This window comes from Bos mutus, chromosome 18 (genome assembly GCF_027580195.1).
Source record: "Bos mutus isolate GX-2022 chromosome 18, NWIPB_WYAK_1.1, whole genome shotgun sequence".
NCBI classification, from domain to species: domain Eukaryota; kingdom Metazoa; phylum Chordata; class Mammalia; order Artiodactyla; family Bovidae; genus Bos; species Bos mutus.
In genome coordinates this window covers 26392248-26413545 of record NC_091634.1, presented here as the reverse complement: position 1 = coordinate 26413545, position 21298 = coordinate 26392248, and the positions used below count along the sequence as shown (strand labels likewise).

Genomic DNA, 21298 nt, shown 5'->3' with positions numbered 1-21298 from the left:
ACATCCTGAAAATTTTCCCATCTCAGTAAGCATCTTTTTCCTGTCATTAACATGCACATTTTCCACATCCTCTATAATTTTTAATGATTGCATGATAATATATCATTTGAATGTATCATAATTTTTTCAACTGACCAGCTTACAGTTGTTCTAATTTTTCACTATTTTGAATTATATTAAGATGACTATTCTTATAGCTAAATCTTTGTGCAGACCCATGACAATTTCCTAGGAAAATTTTCTAAAAGTAGAATTTCTTAAAAGCATGTGCATATTTTTAAATGTATTATTGCTAAATTGTCTTCCCAAGAAATTGTTCCAGTTTATATCTTAATGTTTGAGGATATTTGTACCTTCATCAGCACTATTATGCTGTGTGTTATTTTTATCAAACAGATATATAAAGAAATGTTATTGTGTTTTTATTTCCATTTATTCAATTGATAGGGTTAAATAGTTTTCATATTTTTATTGGCTAAATTTTTATTTGTGCGTGTGCATATGAATTGCTTCTTCCTATCCTTTCTTCATTTTTCCATTGTGGTGTTTATTTTGGTATTTAATTTGTAAAGCTTTATTTACTTATAGATCTTGAACCACTAACATTTATGTTGTAAATATTTTCTTTGGGTTTACATTTTAGTTTTGTTCGCATTTTCTGTTTAACTTGTTTTGAGTTGAAGAAGCTTTTTATTTTGATGTAGGCAAATCTATCTTTTCCTTTATGGTTTCTCTCTTATATAGAAAAGCTTTCTTAAAGCAACGTCGTATAAATATGAATCTATATATTGTGTTGGCTGAAAAGTTGGTTTGGGGTTTTCCGTATAATCTTACGGAAAACCACAAATGAAGTTTTTGGCAAACCAATATTTTAATCTCTATTCCTTAACGTAGAAAATATAGTGAAATAATTTTAGTTTCATTTCCTTTTTTCTCCATTTCTTCTTTTTTAGTTTCATTTCTTTTATTTAAAGAACTATTTAGTTTTTATTGTACTTTTAGAAATTTAATCTTAACACATTGCTAAATTACCAGTCACTCCAAATGTTTCTCCATCTGTTTCCTCTTATATGGCCCAGTGTCAGCAATAACCTGTGGGTTGTTATATGTCATTGCATTTTTTAAAATCTTCTTTTAAATGTATAGAATTAAGTAACTGTGCTCAAGATATTGAATTGATAATTGGGAAACACCTGGCAAGTGCAATTAAAGCAAAAGGTATTGAGTTCATCTGTGAGGGTATTTCCTTCTGAGATTGCCTAGTGTTATTCCTGATCTGTTGTAGACTACACTCCGTGCTCACATATGGCAGATACAGTGTATTCGCTCTCTTCAGCAGAGCTGGACCAACACTACCCAATTCTTTGTTCCTCTAGAACAGTGAGTCTCAAATGGGGGAGTGGAGGGAAGAATTTTGTCCCCCAGGGGACATTGGCAATGTCTGGAGACATTTTTAATTGTTATAGCTGGGGGCAGGGAGGATGTTACTGGCATTAAGTGGGTAGACACTAGGGAAGTTTTTTAACATCCTGCAGTGCCCAGGACAACCCCCTGACCTGGCCAAGAATGTCAGTAGGCCTTCTGTTGATGTGCCCTGTTCTAGAGCTCCTGTTTCTGCTTCATAATATCACAGATGCGTTAATTAAATCCAGGACTGCCACATACAATTGTGCAGGTTGTTCACAGATCAGAAAGTCTGAGAAACATCATTGTATTGAATGGCATGCTCTGAAGCTGTCCCCATACTCAGCTGTGCAGTCATCCTCATGGCCTTAGCTGAATTCCAGCCTATCCCCTATCCCCTAGGTTGCATCTCAGTTGCAACCTAGATTGCCCTCTCACTGGAGAGAGTTGGAAAAAGTTATTCATTCATTTTTGTAATGTAGTTACAAATGCTTTTGCATATGGGAGGTTCTGCACATGGCTAATATTATGTATTTTATACCAGTCTTATGAGCATACTTTTTAGTGGATAGCCTTTTCTGATTTTTACTAACTACAGGAGTGTGTCCTTATTAGAGCTTGTGACCACCTTTGAAGCAGTTACATATATCTCTTTTTTTGCCTTCTGTTTACATTTAATGAACCATAATGAGAACTAAAGTGTATTTTAAAATTATCTCTTGTATTTAGGGAATATTTTATATCCTTTGTTAATATTTATTTCTCATTCTAAGGAAAAAGGGAGAGAAATAAATAGAACTGCTTTTTACTCATTTGTGGCTCTCATTTCAATCTGGAGCTTGGATCAGAAGTCTTTGGTGGAAGAATAGTTTCCGCCTCTGCCTGTAGTAATACCCGAACATTCTCTGAATGCTTATTTAATTTCCTGCTTTTGTCAAGTTCTAAATCATATACATTCCTGAGTTATTTGGTAACTCTTCCTAATGCTCGAAGTTGGTTTTGTTTATCTTGAATATGGTTATTTTTTTTTTCTTAATTTGGGGCGTAAAGTCATCAGTGTAGTTCAGTTTAAAAATATTTTTTGATTATGCACTGAACAGTGGGTTCTGTGCCTGAGGCTGGAGATAGAAGCATGGGAAATCCACAGTCTCTTCCTTCAAGGAGCTTATAGTTTAGTCAGAGAGGTCAGCTCATACACACTTCATTGTGAGGTGACCTGCTAATTTATGGAGAGGCCTGTGTGGAGTGTTGTGGGAGCTCAGAGGAAATAGTCTCGTCTGTCCTTTTTCTGCTCAGACCCTGCAGTTAAACGTGGCAGAGTGCTATGGGGCTACATCAGTTCCGCATCGTTATCAAACACAGCAGGTTAGTTTTTGAAAAACAGCTTTTGTATGTCAGCTTTCAGAGATTTTCAACTAACAGCAAAGCTTGATCTAAAGTGAAAAAGTATGTTGAATGTGTGAATAATTGGATACCAGTCTGGGAGTTCAGTATTCGTAGATTTCAGCAGCAATGAATGACTGTCAAGTATTAGAGTTTACATACTTTGAAAGGAGAATTTTTCAGCAAAATTCAGAAAATCAAATGAAATGCTTCTTGCCAAGTTGCCTAGGTTAGCATCAGTATAGTTCAACAAATACTTAGATTAATGTGAATTAAAAATATTAATCTGGCCAAAATTAAAAGTTGAAGCTCAGGCTGAATAATTTTTTTCTTCACTTCTTTCTGTTTTCCTCATGTCAATTTTTTTTAGAGGTATAATTTTAAAAGTTACTTATAGACCTTTCCTTTCCTGATTGTATTAGTAATATGTAATAATTTTGGACAATTTGGAAATTATTAAAAAGTATAAAAAAGTAATCACTGATAATTTCACCATTCAGAAGTAACCATTCTTTGTTTATATTTTGATGTTTCCTTTAGTTTCTTTTTCTTTCTCAGAATTGTAATTATACTGTATGTATGCTGCCTTTTTTACATTTAACATTATTTATAAGCACTTTTCCATGTCATTAAATATTTCTTGAAAATATAAGAGTTATTGGTTATTATAATTAATCAACTGAATTTATAATTTTATTTAATTATCTTCTCAAAAGATATTAGTGTTTAATTAGGTGGTTCTGGTTTCTTACTTTATGAGGAACTTTATGAGGATTATGAAAAGTGTGCTATTGATTATTCTTATACATAAATCCTTTGGTGAATCTTTGAGTCTTTCCTTAGGGTTGGTTCCTACAGGGAAATTACTTGGTCAAAGTATGTGCATGCTTGTACTTTAAGACTCTTGATATTTAGTGCTAAGTTGCCCTCCAGATCTGTACTCTCTTGTCAGTAGTGAAAGAGACTGCCAGTTTCTCACAGAGAAAAATTATTCCATGGCTTCATACCTATCCTCTAACCCTGACCTGCTGCTGCTGCTGCTAAGTCGCTTCAGTCGTGTCCGATTCAGTGCGACCCCGTAGACGGCACCCTACCAGGCTTCCCCGTCCCTGGGATTCTCCAGGCAAAAACACTGGAGTGGGTTGTCATTTCCTTCTCCAATGCATGAAAGTGAAAAGTGAAAGTGAAGTCGCTCAGTCGTATCCGACTCTTAGCGACCCTATGGAATGCAGCCTACCAGGCTCCTCCATCCTTGGGATTTTCCAGGCAGGAGTACTGGAGTGGGTTGCCGTGGCTTTCTCCGCTAACCCTGACCAGCCATCTCTGAAATGTGTACCTTTGCTCCCAGAATGAATGGAGGAATCTGTCAGAGAATGTTGGAGGGATGGGGCGTGGGTGAAGGAAATGAGGTCAGGGAGGGACTGATGGATGAAAGGGTGGGTACATGACTCAGAGCTGCCCTGGAAGAGCAACTCAGATCTGGTAGTGTCATCATGACATACAAAGAACAGCACTTTATTTTTAGAGACAGAACGTAGTCTTCTAATCAGCAAGCTTAGACAAGTTCTAGTTTACTCTAGGTCAGAATCGTCAAAAATTGAGAGCAGAAATAGAAAGTCAAATTCACGTTGTTTCATCTGAAGAGTTTACCTTCAGGGAACACTGTAAGAAAGCACAAGGAATTAATATTTGGAATGAGGAATGAGAGGAGAGAACTAAATTTCAGGTCTCTTTTAGACTGCGCCGTGGCAGCTAGTGACACTGAAAATACTGGGGCACAGCAGCTTATACTTCTTGGTTAGAAAGCACCTTTTCTCAAATTACTCTATATGCCCTGAGAAGGGTGGGTCCCGGGCTTTTAAGAGATGTCTATTTGTGTGTATTACATATATATATATATCTCTTTTACAGCCTGCATAACACTCATTTAATGTGTTTTGTCAACTCTTTCTGTATCATCTGCTTTTGTTTTAGTTCAGTGTTGCCACTTTACAGTGAATCTACGTGATAAGTAGCCCATGATCGCATCCAACTGCAGGATGAAGCCTGTAGTCTGATTCTAGAAAACCTGACTGTCCCTGCCCATAGAAGAGCAGATTCAGCAGCAGGCTCTGCTCTGACGAACACCTTCTAGCCAGTGGTAGAAAACAAAGGAAAATGGAATAACTGAATTTGTCCAGCAGGCTACTGTGAGTTAACCCAGTTAGGTTTGCCTGGGATTTAAGATGAGGAGAGGAGCTTTTTTTAAAAAAAAATTTTTTTTAATTTGAGTCAGTTTTTTTTTTTTTTTTAACTTTATTTATTTATGGCTGGGCTGGGTCTTGGTTGCTGTGTGAGGGCTTTCTCTAGTTGTGGTGAGCGGTGGCTACTCTTTGTTGTGGTGGGAGGAATTCTCATTATGGTGGCTTCTCATTGCGGAGCACAGGCTCTAGGCGCTTGGACTTCAGTATTTGTGGTGCACGGGCTTAGTTGCTCCGTGGCACGTGGGATCCTGGACCATGGAACAAACACGTGTCCCCTGCACTGGCAGGCAGATTCCTACCCACTGTACCACCAGGGAAGTCCAAAGAGAGGCGCTTTTAAACAGCTGCATAGAATTTTATAGTATAGATGCACCACAGTTCACTTATTCAGCCGTTTGTGGCTGAAACTTCTTTTTTTTTTTCTATTTTTTTCCCATGACACACAGTGCTGCAATATAAATTCTCATATATGTGGGCCAATGGAAATATTTATTAGATATGTATATATGCAAAGTTCATATATATGTACATATTAAAGTACTGGGCCTTTATTTCTGTGAGATTGATACTTGCCAAAATGGATTCACTCAGTCACTGGCTGTTTCTATTTTAAACTGTTTATATACTAGCAGATTACTTCCTGAAATTGTAGGTGAGATAGGGCTTTTTGAAGCCCCCTGCTATGTCTGTTGTCAAATAGAGAAAAATATCTTTTGAAAATTGCTTTTCAAGGAGAGTGGACTAAAAATGCCTTCTTTTGTGTTATTTTGTTGTTTGTCTTGACTGCGATGGGAAGAAAGGCATTTTAAGTAATAAATTCCTGGGAATTCCATGGCTGTCCAGTGGATGGGACTCCACAGTTTCATTGCCAAGGCCGTGGGTTCAATTCCTGGATGGGGAACTAATGTCTTGCAAGCTGCACAGCAGCAGCCAAAAAAAGTAATAAATTATTAATGCGTTTTGCTATTAAATAACATATAATACTAGTCAAGGAATGACAAATTGCTTTTAGAAGTATCTTGCTCAACGAAACTTGTTTAAAGGTGCAGCATTATAATCAATCAGCTTAAGGGCATTCTAATTAATTAGTTTCCAGAAATATTTAAACTTTTAATTTACTAATTTTAAAATGTTAGTTTAAAGGGTTCAGCAATATGTGAACCGCGAACTTGCAGATGTTCAAGCTGGTTTTAGAAAAGGCAGAGGAACCAGAGATCAAATTGCCAACATCCGCTGGATCATCAAAAAAGCAAGAGAGTTCCAGAAAAACATCTATTTATGCTTTATTGACTATGCCAAAGCCTTTGACTGTGTGGATCACAATAAACTGTGGAAAATTCTGAAAGAGATGGGAACCAGACCACCTGACTTGCCTCTTGAGAAACCGATATGCAGGTCAGGAAGCAACAATTAGAACTGGACATGGAACAACAGACTGGTTCCAAATAGGGAAAGGAGTACATCAACGCTGTATATTGTCCCCCTGCTTCTTTAACTTATACGCAGAGTACATCATGAGAAACACTGGGCTGGAAGAAGCACAAGATGGAATCAAGATTGCCAGGAGAAATATCATTAACCTTAGATATGCAGATGACACCTCCCTTATGGCAGAAAGTAAAGAGAAACTCAGAAGTCTCTTGGTGAAAGTGAAAGAGGAGAGTGAAAAAGTTGGCTTAAAGCTCAACATTCAGAAAACTAAGATCATAGCATTTGGTCCCATCACTTCATGGGAAGTAGATGGGGAAACAGTGGAAACAGTGTTAGACTTTATTTTTGGGGGCTCCAAATCACTGCAGATGGTGATTGCAGCCATGAAATTAAAAGATGCTTACTCCTTGGAAGAAAAGTTATGACCAACCTAGATAGCATATTGAAAAGCAGAGACATTACTTTGCCAACAAAGGTCCTTCTAGTCAAGGCTATGGTTTTTCCAGTGGTCATGTATGGATGTGAGAGTTGGACTGTGAAGAAGGCTGAGCACCGAAGAACTGATGCTTTTGAACTGTGGTGTTGGAGAAGACTCTTGAGAGTCCCTTGGACTGCAAGGAGATCCAACCATTGCATTCTAAAGGAGATCAGCCCTGGGTGTTAAGGAATGATGCTAAAACTGAAACTGCAGTACTTTGGCCACCTCGTGTGAAGAGTTGACTCATTGGAAAAGATTTTGATGCTGGGAGGGATTGGGGGCAGGAGGAGAAGGAGACGACAGAGGATGAGATGGCTGGATGGCATCACTGACTCAATGGACGTGAATTTGAGTGAACTCCGAGAGTTGGTGATGGACAAGGAGGCCTGGCGTGCTGCGATTCATGGGGTCACAAAGAGTCAGACACGACTGAGTGACTGAACTGAACTGAACTGAAGGGCTTTTTGCTTCATAGCATATGTTGTGGTTCCCTTATATGTAGTAAAAGAGTTCAGAACACAATGGCTTAAAACAGCCACCATTTGGGGACTTCCCTGGAGGTCCGGTGGTTGAGACTCTGCTTTCCAATGCAAGGGGTGCAGGTTCAATCCCTGGTTGGGGAGCTAGTGTCCCACTTGCCACGGGATATGGCCATAATTCAAGAACAAAACAAAAAACTACCACAATTTATTTGTTCAAAATTCTGTGAACCACGTAATACTTGGCAGGGACATCTCATCTCTGCTCCACATGGTGTTGTCCGGGCTCAGCTGGTGGCCCTTTTACTGCCTTCAGATCAGCTAAGCTCACCCAGGAGGTTGCATTCAGCTGGGACCTTGACTGGAGCACCCTGGTGCTCCTCCATATGGCTTCTGCCTGTTCTTACGTGTGGATGGTCATCATTTAGCAGTCTAAGCCAAACTTTTCAGTATGGTGAATGGTTTCCCAGAGAACAGAAACAGAAGCTGCCAGGCCTCTTAAGAGCTAAACCTATTATACTGAGTGAAGTAAGCCAGAAGGAAAAACACCAATACAGTATAATAACGCATATATATGGAATTTAGAAAGATGGTAACAATAACCCTGTGTACGAGACAGCAAAAGAGATACTGATGTATAGAACAGTCTTATGGACTCTATGGGAGAGGGAGAGGGTGGGAAGATTTGGGAGAATGGCATTGAAACATGTAAAATATCATGTATGAAATGAGATGCCAGTCCAGGTTCGATGCACGATACTGGATGCTTGGGGCTAGTGCTCTGGGACGACCCAGAGGGATGGTATGGGAAGGGAGGAGGGAGGAGGGTTCAGGATGGGGAACACATGTATACCTGTGGTGGATTCATTTTGATATTTGGCAAAACTAATACAATTATGTAAAGTTTAAAAATAAAATACAATTTAAAATAAAAATAAAGGTTAACAAGTAAAATACAGCGTGGGCCATAGACTCATAATATGTAGCTTCTCTAATAGGGCCTCAACTCTTAAAATTTGTTGGACATAAAAGCGGTGCTAATTTAATTGGTAACTGTGATTGAGTAAATCTACTGTAAAAATGGAAAAAAAAAAAAGAGCTAAACCTAGAATTGGCTTAGTATGTCTTCTGCCACAATCTGCTGTCAAAGTCAGTCCCCAAACCAGCCCAGGTTCAAGGGGAAGGGAAGTAGCCTCTGATTCTTGATGAGAGAAACCACATTCAGGGATGGAGTATTGGTAAACATATCTGCATACTAGTGCATGCTTATTTTGTTTGTTGACAGAAGCGTAACAATACATGGATATATATAGGTATATAAAGAAAAATCCAGTCTCTGCCAAATATTATAGTTAATATTCTTACCTCCCAAGGTAAACAATGATAATAGTTTGGTATGTATTCTTTCACACCTCTTCCTGTGTTCCTACAGATATAAGCAAACATGTGGGCTTTTTACACTGGCCTTCTTTTACAAAAAACAGAATCTTAACATACTATTATTTTTACTCTAATTATATATTATTACATATTATTAGTCTGCAGTTTGCTTTCTTTGAAATCAACTTTACCAAGTTGTAATTTACATCCAATAAATGCCCCCATTTCAAGCGTACATTTCAATGAGGTTTGCTGTAAACTCATGTAACTATCACTACAGTCAAAATATAGAACATTTTTGTCACCTTAGAAAGCTCCTTTGTTCCCACATCATTTCCCATTTCACACCCCAACTCAGACAACCACTGATATGCATTCTGCTGCTGTAGATTAGATTTGTTTTTTAGAGTTTTATGTAAATGGAATCATAAAGTGTATACCCTTTTGTGTCTGAATTCTTTTGCTCAGCGAAAGTTTTTGCCATTCATCCTTGTTGTGTATATTAGTAGTTCACTATTTTTTATTACTAAGTAGTAGTACTATATTTGAATGTACCAGAATCATTCATACATTTACCTGTTGATGGACATTCAAGTTGTTTCCAGTTTTGAGCTATTCTGAGTGTAGTTGCTGTGAATATTCTGGTACAAGTCTTAGTGTGAAGATATGTGGTGGTGGTGCATGCTCAGTCATGTCCGACTCTTTACTCTGGACTGTAGCCCACCAGGCTTCTCCATATAATTTTCCAGGCAAGAATACTGGAGCGGGTTGCCATATCCTTCTCCAGCAGATCTTCCTGACCCAGGAATTAAGCTGTGTGTGTGTGTGTGTGTGTGTGTGTGTGTGTGTGTTTTTGGGTAAGTACTAGGAATGGAATTGCTGGATCATATAATAGGTGTATAAAAATCTACCTAAATGTTTTCCAAAGGAATTGTATCATTTTACATTATGACCAGCAAGATATGAGAGTTCCAGCTGCTCCATATCCTTACCAACACTTAATATCATTCTTTAAAATTTTTTGCCATTTTAAAAGATGTGTAGTGTTATGTTATTATAGTTTTAATTTATATTTCCCTGATGACTACTTATGTTGAGCTCTTGTCTTTTCGTGTGCTTATTTTCTACTCCTGTATCTCTTTCTTGAAGTAACTGTTAAGATCTTTTTCCATTTCTTAATTGGATTGTTTCTCTTTATTTTTCCAAGTATTTATTGAGTTGTAAGAGTCCTTTGTATGGAGTAAATACAAGTCCTTTGTCACGTATATGTATTGCTAATAGTTTCTACCAGTGTTTTCTTTAATGGTGTCTTTTGAGGAGATACAACTTTTTCTGGTGAAAATATTTATCATAATATTAATGATGATATTAATTTATTATGAAAAACATACAATTAGTTATATATTTTAGCTCATTTACAGCTTAAGAACAAATTTAAAATTTTAATGGCAACAAAAATATCAAATTGATGACATTATTTTGATATGATACATCATGTGTTGCTAAAATGAGAAAGGAGATGAAGTCACTGCTCACAGTGTAAATATGGTTCTGATGTTATGGTGAAGAATTTTTTTTTAGAGCAGCATGCCCAAATTTTTGTATGTTGTATGATGAACCCTTACTCCCATATTTTCCCTCTGTATCAACTGTTACAAACCCCTTGCTTTGAAGTCAGGCTGCTCTTTTCAAATCTGAAAGCTGCCACTTCTTGAGTTTTGAATATGTGACCGTAGGCCAGTTATTTAACATCTCTGTCTCAGTTTCTTCATTTGTACAATGATCATTGTAATAAGACTTATTTCATAGAGTGGATCTCCTGCCTTGCAGGCAGATTCTTGACCGTCTGAGCCACCAGGAAAGCCCCATTAGTAAATTATCCTATAAGAATTGCTTTAGTTGAATCCCATAATTTTGATATGTTTTCATTGAAAAATATTTTCTAACTTTGCTTGTGATCTCTTTTTCTACCATGGCTTTCTTAGAAATGTGGTGTTTTTTGTTTAAACTTCAGGTATTTTTCCTGTCTTTTCATTCATTGTATTTTTCTTTACCTCACTGAGCACAGCTATAGTTGCTGCTTTAAAATCTGTCTCTGATCACTGAAATGTCTATTATCATTCAGTCCTGGTTTCTGTTGAGTATCTTTCTCCTTGAGAATGGGTCATATTGCACATCAGTTTGGATTATGTCCTGGACATTATTAAATTATGTTGAGAAGGCTATGGGTTCTGTTATAGTCCTTCAAAGTGTTAAATTTTTGTTTTAGCAGGCAAGTAAATTAGACTCAAACTTCAGATTTTGTCTTACCTGAAGCAGGCAGTAATTCAAATCTCACTTCAGTTCTTCTAGTTTTAGCCGCAAGCTGCTTTGTGGCTGGTCTGCACATAATTTCAGCACATTTCCCTGAGATCCAAGAGAAACATACTTACCTTCCTTATAGTCTTTGTCCTACTTTTTTGTTGCTTTGGGAGAAAATAACGTTAAAAAAGAAGAAGCCATCATTCTCATCCTTTTTTAAACCCAGGCCAGGTTGCTATGGCCTGGCTTAGCTCAGGAAACCGAAATCATAAAGAGCTATATGTGCTGTGTTAAGGGATTTTGATTTATGTTGACTTTATTATTTTTTAATATTATTTTTATTAGTCTTTGAATTCCATGTTTCATTTAGTCATTTAAGTAGGTAGTAAATTGGGATCATTTATACTTTAGTTTCTCCTAGGTAAATGAACAGTATCAGTCTTGACACTGACACAGATCATAGACACATGACATAGAGAACATAAACAATTTACTTATCCATAACTATATCATTCTTAGCCAAAGAATAACATCCCTGTACCATAAATTTCCTAATTTACATTTGTTTTTAAAGTATATTAATAGAATTTCTTGCCTAAGCACTTTTCTATGGTTGAACAAAGTTTCACCAATTTCATCTTTATATATTATTTCATTGATCCAATTATAAACATAAAAAGAAAATATATGAACATAAAACAAGATATTTGTATATTCCTGACAGATATCTGTAGGGTTACCTGGAACAGAGGCAATGGGTCTCCATTTGCATTGGACCTCAGAGTTCCAGACATATGTTGAGTTTAAATGGAAGTCAGGGAGAGATTTTAAGAAGGGAAGAATTGATCATAATTACTTTTTAGCAAAATCATTTTGGCTGCTATGTGAAGGATGAGAATGAGATAAGATTAGAAGGGAGACTGATAGGATGTTGTTGGACAGTCTGTTAGAGATGGATATTGAGTGAGGGTTTACATGTGATAAAGAGGGAAAATGATGTCCCCAGATAGGAAAGAAAGTGTGAGAACAGAACAAAAGTGGGATGCTTGTACTGCATATGGAGAATAGAGACTTGACCTGTCTCCCTGCAGCAAATTGTGTTGGGTGCCTTGGGGAAGTGAGGCTAGATAGAGAGGGTGGGGCAGACCGCAAAGAGCCTTGAAGACTGGGCAGAGGAGTTAGGACTTGATGTGATGGGCATTTGGGAATCACTATGGATTCTTAAGGAAGGAAACAATGTGATGAGAGATGTATAGGTGTGGTTGGCAGGGGCATGAAACATGAGTGAAGAAAGGAGAGGCTGGAGCCAGAGAGATAGCTAAGAGGCTGTTGTGGTATTCCCTGGCATAAAGAGATGAAGACTTTGATTAGAGGGATGTCTGTGAGAATGGTGAGAAAAAGTAGATATTATAGGCAATTCAGAGGAAGAAATGAGAGACTGTCATCTTTTTTAACATGTAGTGGAGATGAAGTTATAATCCACCCAGCAATTCTACCTAGTGTAGTCCACCCAGTTATTCTTTCTCATAGAAATGTTGAGAGGCTCAAATGAAATAAAATACACACACACACACACACAAAATCACTTAGAAACATTTGAGTATCATTATAGAGATATATTTATGGCTATATTAATTCCTGTACTGAGGTTGCCAGAGACCAATGAAGAGAGGTAGGACTATTCTACAATGGCAGTCATTGGGTAGGGAAATAGGAATTTGATGTATAGATTTAACCTTTCTCTGTCAGGAGTATGCACTGCCACCCCAGAGTCATAACTTGCTCAGTTTTGATCTTGACTCTTAACATTTAATAGCTATGAACAAGTTCCATAACCTCTCTATTCCTTTTCTGTAAAATGGGGATAGTTATGGTAGCTTCCTGATAGCATGGTTATGAAATTAAAAAGATAATATATGTAAAGTGTTCACAACAAGCATCTTTCATGGTAAGGGGTGAATAAATGTTGCTATTATTTTCTTTTGTTATTTTTCAGTTAGTATAATGTATTCCTCCATTCTCCCATGGCCAAAGCCAACCCGGAATAAACAGCCCTTCAGACAAGTAAAATGTATGATCATCCTGTCCTATTCAAGAATGCAAATCAGAGTTGAGGACGCTGTCGGTGCAGTCCGTGGGGAGGCTAGGTGGCTGCGTGTTGGGGGCGATGTCCTTGGAGGTGGTCAGGGCGGCCGCAGGGATGGCGCTCGCAGAACTGTATGTCTCCGACCGAAAGGGAAATGATGTTACCGGTGATGGAACCAAGGAGAAACCTTTTAAAACAGGCCTTAAGGCTTTGATGACAGTTGGAAAAGAACCCTTTCCTACCATTTACGTAGATTCACAAAAAGAAAATGAGAGGTGGGATGTTATTTCTAAGTCCCAGATGAAGAACATTAGGAAGCTGTGGCACAGGGAGCAGATGAAGAGTGAGTCCCGGGAGAAGAAAGAGGCAGAAGACAATTTGCGAAGAGAGAAGAACCTGGAAGAAGCAAAGAAGATTACCATTAAAAATGACCCAAGTCTTCCAGAGCCGAAATGTGTGAAGATTCGGGAACTAAAAGGATATAGAGGCCAAAGGATAAAGGTGTTTGGCTGGGTCCACAGGCTGCGTAGGCAAGGAAAGAATTTAATGTTTCTGGTGTTGCGGGACGGTACGGGTTTTCTCCAGTGTGTCCTGTCAGATGATTTGTGTCAGTGTTACAATGGCGTTGTCTTGTCCACTGAGAGCAGTGTCGCAGTGTATGGAATGCTTAATCTTACCCCAAAGGGCAAGCAGGCTCCGGGGGGCCACGAGCTGATCTGCGACTTCTGGGAGCTGATCGGGTTGGCCCCTGCCGGAGGTGCTGACAACTTGATCAACGAGGAGTCCGATGTGGACGTCCAGCTCAACAACAGACACATGATGATCTGGGGGGAGAACATGTCCAAAATCCTGAAGGCGCGCTCCGTGATCACCAGGTGCTTCAGAGACCACTTCTTCGACAGGGGGTACCATGAAATCACTCCTCCAACGTTGGTGCAAACACAGGTGGAAGGCGGCGCCACGCTCTTCAAGCTCGACTATTTTGGGGAAGAGGCGTATCTGACGCAGTCCTCTCAGCTCTACCTGGAGACCTGCATTCCAGCTCTGGGGGACGTCTTTTGCATTGCACAGTCATACAGGGCAGAACAGTCCAGAACACAAAGGCACCTGGCTGAATACACTCACGTGGAAGCCGAGTGTCCTTTCCTGACCTTCGAGGAGCTCCTGAACCGCCTGGAGGACTTGGTGTGTGACGTGGTCGATAGAGTCCTGAAATCACCCGCAGGAAACATAGTGCGCGACCTCAACCCGAATTTTAAGCCCCCTAAACAGCCTTTCAAACAGATGAACTATTCAGATGCGATTGTGTGGCTGAAAGAACACAACATAAAGAAAGAAGACGGAACTTTCTATGAATTTGGAGAGGACATCCCGGAAGCTCCAGAGAGACTGATGATGGACACCATCAACGAGCCCATCTTGCTGTGTCGCATTCCCGTGGAGATCAAGTCCTTCTACATGCAGCGCTGTCCCGAGGACCCCCGGCTCACCGAATCTGTCGACGTGTTGATGCCCAATGTTGGTGAGATCGTGGGTGGTTCCATGCGTATCTGGGATAATGAAGAGATCTTGGCAAGTTACAAAAGAGAAGGAATTGACCCCACTCCCTATTACTGGTACACGGATCAGAGAAAATATGGCACGTGTCCACATGGCGGCTATGGCCTGGGCTTGGAACGATTCTTAACCTGGATTCTGGACAGATACCATATCCGAGATGTGTGTTTGTACCCTCGGTTTGTCCAGCGGTGCAAGCCATGATCAGTCCCCCCAACCCCCAGAGCTTTAAGGAGAGAACACGGTTCATGGAAGGAACAGACTGCCTCTTAAAAAAAAAAAGCCAAAATCTTCCCCCCGCCTTTTTTTTTTTAATTCCACTGGGGTATGTCCGTTTCTGTTTTCTCTTTTTTATTCCTGCTACCACAAAAGCAGTTCAAAACATTTTGAATACCAAGTAACATTGATGTTATAATTTTAAAGAAAAAATACATTACAAAGTTTGGGAGAAACTGTGGCATGTAGCTTTGCAGTTAGGAGTATGTCTCAGCACTTTATCCACCTTTAGGTTACAATCTTTATGTTGTATATACCACATATATCATTAAATAATTTTAAATTATGATCTGAGACATTCCAGTAATTTAATCTCTCTGTCCTTTTAAGTATAAATGGAACTCTTTTAATTTCTACCACTTTATCGTATCAATGAGTTCAACACCTTGGGGAAAAATTGATAATATGCTGTAAAAATCTGCTAGTATTAGAACAGAGCCTAAATCAGTAGATACAGGAATGATATGATTACAATCTTTTGCATACGTTGTGAATCTTTCCTAAATCTCATAGCTGCTTATAACTCTAAAGCATACAAATTGGTGTGGAGGAATTTGTAAAAATGGAATTACCTTAAACAGTTGGAAGTGACAGCAAGTTTTTTGGCACATCAGTGAACAGCTTTCTTTATCGCATTAGTTTAAAGAGGCAGGGTGATCTCTCTCTCCTGGTAGTTCCACAGTAATTCAGAACAGAGAAGTTCCCAAAGCGTTTGCAGCTGGCATCTTAAGGACAGCCCTCCGTGGTGGTTGGTGTCACCCCACATACTGTGTCTTTAGATCTAATTTCTCCTACCTTATTAACTCTCAGGCTTACTGAATGGCTTCCTTTCAGGTTTGGTTAATTTCTCCCCTCAAATGCATGTCAGTGTATTCTCAATAAGCTCTATTCCCAGCAATCAATAAATGGACACATGTAAAAACTCAAAAAAAAAAAAAAAAAAAAAAGAATGCAAATCATAGTTGAATACTTATTTTATTCCAGGCTCTCCATTAATCACTTTATGTACATCTTCTCACACAATCCTTGAAATGACTCTACAAAGGTGATTCCTTTTATTACCATTACCATTTTATAGAGAAAGCAGCATGTTCGGAGTACTTAGTGCTTCCCCAGGATAGCAGGTTGGTGCTCAATCCGGGACTCAAAGCCTGATTTTACTGATTGCAAAGATCATGCCCTTAATTACAACTGTAATAAACAGTTGTTTGCTTTAACCCAAATTTTTGTTTGAATTAATGTGAAGATTGTAAAAGCCAAATTTTAGTGTGAAATTAGAAAATCAGCTGTCTGATATTGGCATGAATTCCTAGAGGTAAAATATACCTTGGTGACTGCAGTAGCAACACAGAATTTCTGTGATAAAAAACTTACGGGGACTTTTAAAAATTGAATTATAATTAACTTACAATGTTATGTCCTTTTCAAGTATACAGAAAAGTGATTCAGTTTTATATCTATAAATATATATTTTAAAATATATATATATACGTTCTTTTTCAAATTCTTTTCCATCATAGATTAAGATATTGAATATACTTTCCTGTGTTATGCAGTAGGTCCTTGTTGTTCACCTGTTTTATATATAGTAGTAAGAGTTGTTCAGTTGCTAAGTCGTGTCTGACACTTTGCGACCCCATGGACTGCATGCAGCATGCCAGGCTTACCTGTCCTTCACCATCTCCAGGAGTGTGCTTAAACTCATGTCTATTGAGTCCGTAATGCCATCTAACCATCTCATCTGTGGTTGTCCCCTTCTCTTGCCTTTGACCTTTCCCAACATCAGAGTCTTTTCCAGTGAGTCAGCTTTTTGCATCAGATGGCCAAAGTATTGGAGCTTCAGCTTCAGAATCAGTTGTTCCAATGAACATTCAGGGCTGATTTCCTTTAGGATTGACTGGTTTGTTCTCCTTGCTGTCCAAGGGATTCTCAAAAGTCTTCTCCAGCACCACAGTCTGTAAGTATCATATTCTTTGGTGCTCAGCCTTCTTTATTTTTTTAATTTTTTTCTTTGCGACTCCATAAACCACAGCACACCAGGCCTCCCTGTCCGTCACCAACTCCTGGAGTCCAACCAAACCCATGTCCATTGTGTCGATGATGCCATCTAACCATCTCATCCTCTGTCATCCCCTTCTCCTTCTGCCCTCAATCTTTCCCACCATCACAGTCTTATTTCAAATGAGTCAGCTCTTCGCATCAGGTGGCCAAAGTACTGGAGTTTCATCTTCAACATCAGTCCTTACAATGAACACCCAGGACTGATCTCCTTTAGGATGGACTGGTTGGATCTCCTTGCAGTCCAAGGGACTCGCAAGAGTCTTCTCCAACACCACAGTTTAAAAGCATCAATTTTTCAGCACTCAGCTTTCTTTATAATCCAATTCTCATAGCCGTACATGACCACTGGAAAAACCAGAGCCTTGAATAGATGGACCTTTGTTGACAAAGTAATGTCTCTGCTTTTTAATATGCTGTCTAGGTTGATCATAACTTTCCTTCCAAGGAGCAAGCATCTTTTAATCTCATGGCTACAGTCACCATTTGCAGTGATTTTGGAGCCCAGAAAAATGAAGTCTGACACTGTTTTCACTGTTCCCCATCTATATGCCATGAAGTGATGGGACCAGATGCCATGATCTTCGTTTTCTGAATGTTGAGCTTTAAGCCAACTTTTTCACTCTCCTCTCTCACTTTCATCAAGATGCTCTTTAGTTCTTCACTTTCTGCCATAAGGGTGGTGTCGTTTGCATATCTGAGGTTATTGATATTTCTCCTGGCAATCTTGATTCCATCTTGTGCTTCCTCCAGCCCAGCTTTTCTCATGATGTACTCTGCATATAAGTTAAAAAAGCAGGGTGACAATATACAGCCTTGATGTACTCCTTTCCCTATTTGGAACAAGTCTGTTGTTCCATGTCCAGTTCCAACTGTTGCTTCCTGACCTGCATACAGGTTTCTCAGTAGGCAGGTTAGTTGGTCTGGTATTCCTGTCTGTTTCAGGATTTTCCACAGTTTATTGTGATCCACACAGTCAAAGGCTTTGACATAGTCAATAAAGCAGAAATAGGTGTTTTTCTGGAGCTCTCTTGCTTTTTCGACGATCCAGCAGATGTTGGCAATTTGATCTCTGGTTCCTCTGCCTTTTTTAAAACCAGCTTGAACATCTGGAAGTTCATGGTTCACATATTGCTGAAGCTTGGCTTGGAGAATTTTGAGCATTACTTTACTAGTGTGTGAGATGCGTGCAGTTGTGCAGTAGTTTGAGCATTCTTTGGCATTGCCTTTCTTTGGGACTGGAATGAAAACTGACCTTTTCCAGTCCTGTGGCCACTGCTGAGTTTTCCAAATTTGCTGGCATATTGAGTGCAGCACTTTCACAGCATCATCTTTCAGGATTTGAAATAGCTCAACTGGAATTCCATCACCTCCACTAGCTTTGTTCATAGTGATGCTTCCTAAGGCCCACTTGACTTCACATTCCAGGATGTCTGGCTCTAGGTGAGTGTGAATGATCACACCATCGTGATTATCTGGGTCATGAAGATCTTTTTTGTACAGTTCTTCTGTGTATTCAGAAAACGAAGATCATGGCATCTGGTCCCACCACTTAATGGGAAATAGATGGGGAAACAGTGGAAACAGTGTCAGACTTTATTTTTCTGGGCTCCAAAATCACTACAGATGGTGACTGCAGCCATGAAATTAAAAGACGCTTACTCCTTGGAAGGAAAGTTATGACCAACCTAGATAGCATATTCAAAAGCAGAGACATTACTTTACCAACCAAGGTTCAACTAGTCAAGGCTATGGTTTTTCCTGCGGTCATGTATGGATGTGAAAGTTGGACTGTGAAGAAGGCTGAGCGCCAAAGAATTGATGCTTTTGAACTGTGGTGTTGGAGAAGACTTTTGAGAGTCCCTTGGACTGCAAGGAGATCCAACCAGTCCATTCTGAAGGAGATCAGCCCTGGGATTTCTTTGGAGGGAATGATGCTAAAGCTGAAACTCCAGTACTTTGGCCACCTCATGCGAAGAGTTGACTCATTGGAAAAGACCCTGATGCTGAGAGGGATTGGGGGCAGGAGGAGAAGGGGACGACAAAGGATGAGATGGCTGGATGGCATCACAGACTCGAGGGACGTGAGTCTCAATAAACTCCGGGAGGTGGTGATGTGCAGGCAGGCCTGGCGTGCTGTGATTCATGGGGTCGCAAAGAGTCGGACACGACTGAGTGACTGATCTGATCTGATCTGATCTGTGTATTCTTGCCACCTCTTCTTAATATCTTCTGCTTCTGTTAGGTCCATACCATTTCTGTCCTTTATTGAGCCCATCTTTGCATGAAATGTTCCCTGGGTACCTCTAATTTTCTTGCAGAGATCTCTAGTCTTTCCCATTCTGTCGTTTTCCTCTATTTCTTTGCATTGATCGCTGAGGAAAGCTTTCTTATCTCTTCTTGCTATTCTTTGGAACTCTGCATTCAAATGGGTATATCTTTCCTTTTCTCCTTTTCTTTTCGCTTCCCTTCTTTTCACAGCTGTTTGTAAGGCCTCCTCAGACAGTCATTTTGTTTTTTTTGCATTTCTTTTTTCTTGGGGATGGTCTTGATTGCTGTCTCCTGTATGGTTTCAGGAACCTCCATCCATAGTTCATCAGGCACCCTGTCTATCAGATCTAGTCCTTTAAATCTATTTCTCACTTCCACTGTATAGTCATAAGGGATTTGATTTAGGTCATACCTGAATGGTCTAGTGGTTTTCCCCACTTTAAGTCTGAATTTGGCAATAAGCAGTTCATGATCTGAGCTACAGTCAGCTCCCGGTCTTGTTTTTGCTGACTGTATAGAGCTTCTCCATCTTTGGCTACAAATAATATAATTAGCCTGATTTTGGTGTTGACCATCTGGTATTGTCCATGTGTAGAGTCTTCTCTTGTGTTGTTGGAAGAGGGTGTTTGCTATGACCAGTGCGTTCTCTTGGCAGAATTCTATGAACCCTTTGCCTTGCTTCATTCTGTACTCCAAGGCCAAATTTGCCTGTTACTCCAGGTGTTTCTTGACTTCCTACTTTTGCATTCCAGTCCCCTATAATGAAAAGGACATCTTTTTTGGGTATTAGTTCTAGAAGGTCTTGTAGCTTTTCATAGAACCATTCAGCTTCTTCAGCGTTACTGGTTGGGGCATAGACTTGGATTACCGTGACATTGAATGGTTTGCCTTGCAAACGAACAGAGATCATTCTGTCGTTTTTGAGATTGCATCCAAGTATTGCATTTCGGACTGTTTTGTTGACTATGATGGCTACTCCATTTCTTCTAAGGGATTCCTGCCCACAGTAGTAGATATAATGGTCATCTGAGTTAAATTTCACCTATTCCAGTCCATCTTAGTTTGCTGATTCCTAGAATGTTGATGTTCACTCTTGCCATCTCCTGTTTGACCACTTTGAATTTGCCTTGATTCATGGACTTAACATTCCAGGTTCCTATGCAATATTGCTCTTTACAGCATCGAACCTTTCTTCTGTCACCAGTCCCATCCACAACTGGGTGTTGTTTTTGCTTTGGCTCCATCGCTTCATTCTTTCTGAGGTTATTTCTCCAGTGACTCTTTGGAGTTATTTCGCAAAGAGTTGGACACGACTGAGCGACTAAACTGAACTGATCAGCCTTCTTTATGGTTCAACTCTCACATCTGTACACGTCTACTGGAAATATCATAGCTTTGACTATATGGACCTTTGTTGGCAAAGTGATGTCTCTGCTTTTTAAATACACTGTTTGTCGTAGCCTTTCTTCCAGGGAACAAGCATCTTTTAATTTGATGACTGCAATCACCATCTCAGTGATTTTGGAGCTTAAATAAAGTCTGTCACTGTTTCCATTGTTTCCCCATCTATTTACCATGAAGTGATGGGACCGGATGCCACGATCTTCGCTTTTTGAATGTTGAGTTTTAAGCCAGCTTTTTCACTCTCCTCTTTCACTTTCATCGAGAGGCTCTTTAGTTCCTCTTCACTTTCTGCCATTAAGATGGTGTTATCTGCATATATGACGTTATTGATATTTTTCCCAGCAATCTTGATTCCAGCTTGTGCTTCATCTAGCCTGGAGTTTCGCATGATACACTCTGCATATAAATTAAATAAGCTGGGTGACAGTATATAGCATTGATAAACTCCTTTCCCAGTTTTGAACCAAAATCCGTTGATCCATGTCCAGTTCTGTTGCTTCTTGGCCTGCATACAGGTTTCTCAGGAGGCAGGTAGGGTGGTCTGGTA

General features: G+C 39.4%; 1 protein-coding gene and 1 pseudogene across 4 annotated transcripts in view; both read left to right on the top strand.

Annotated features, from left to right (window-relative positions):
- TANGO6 (transport and golgi organization 6 homolog) overlaps positions 1–21298 on the top strand; it is a 184519-nt gene that overhangs the window by 103885 nt on the left and 59336 nt on the right. The gene's annotated exons all lie outside the window — the stretch shown is intronic.
- Positions 13209–15083, top strand: LOC102284418 (asparagine--tRNA ligase, cytoplasmic pseudogene; annotated as a pseudogene).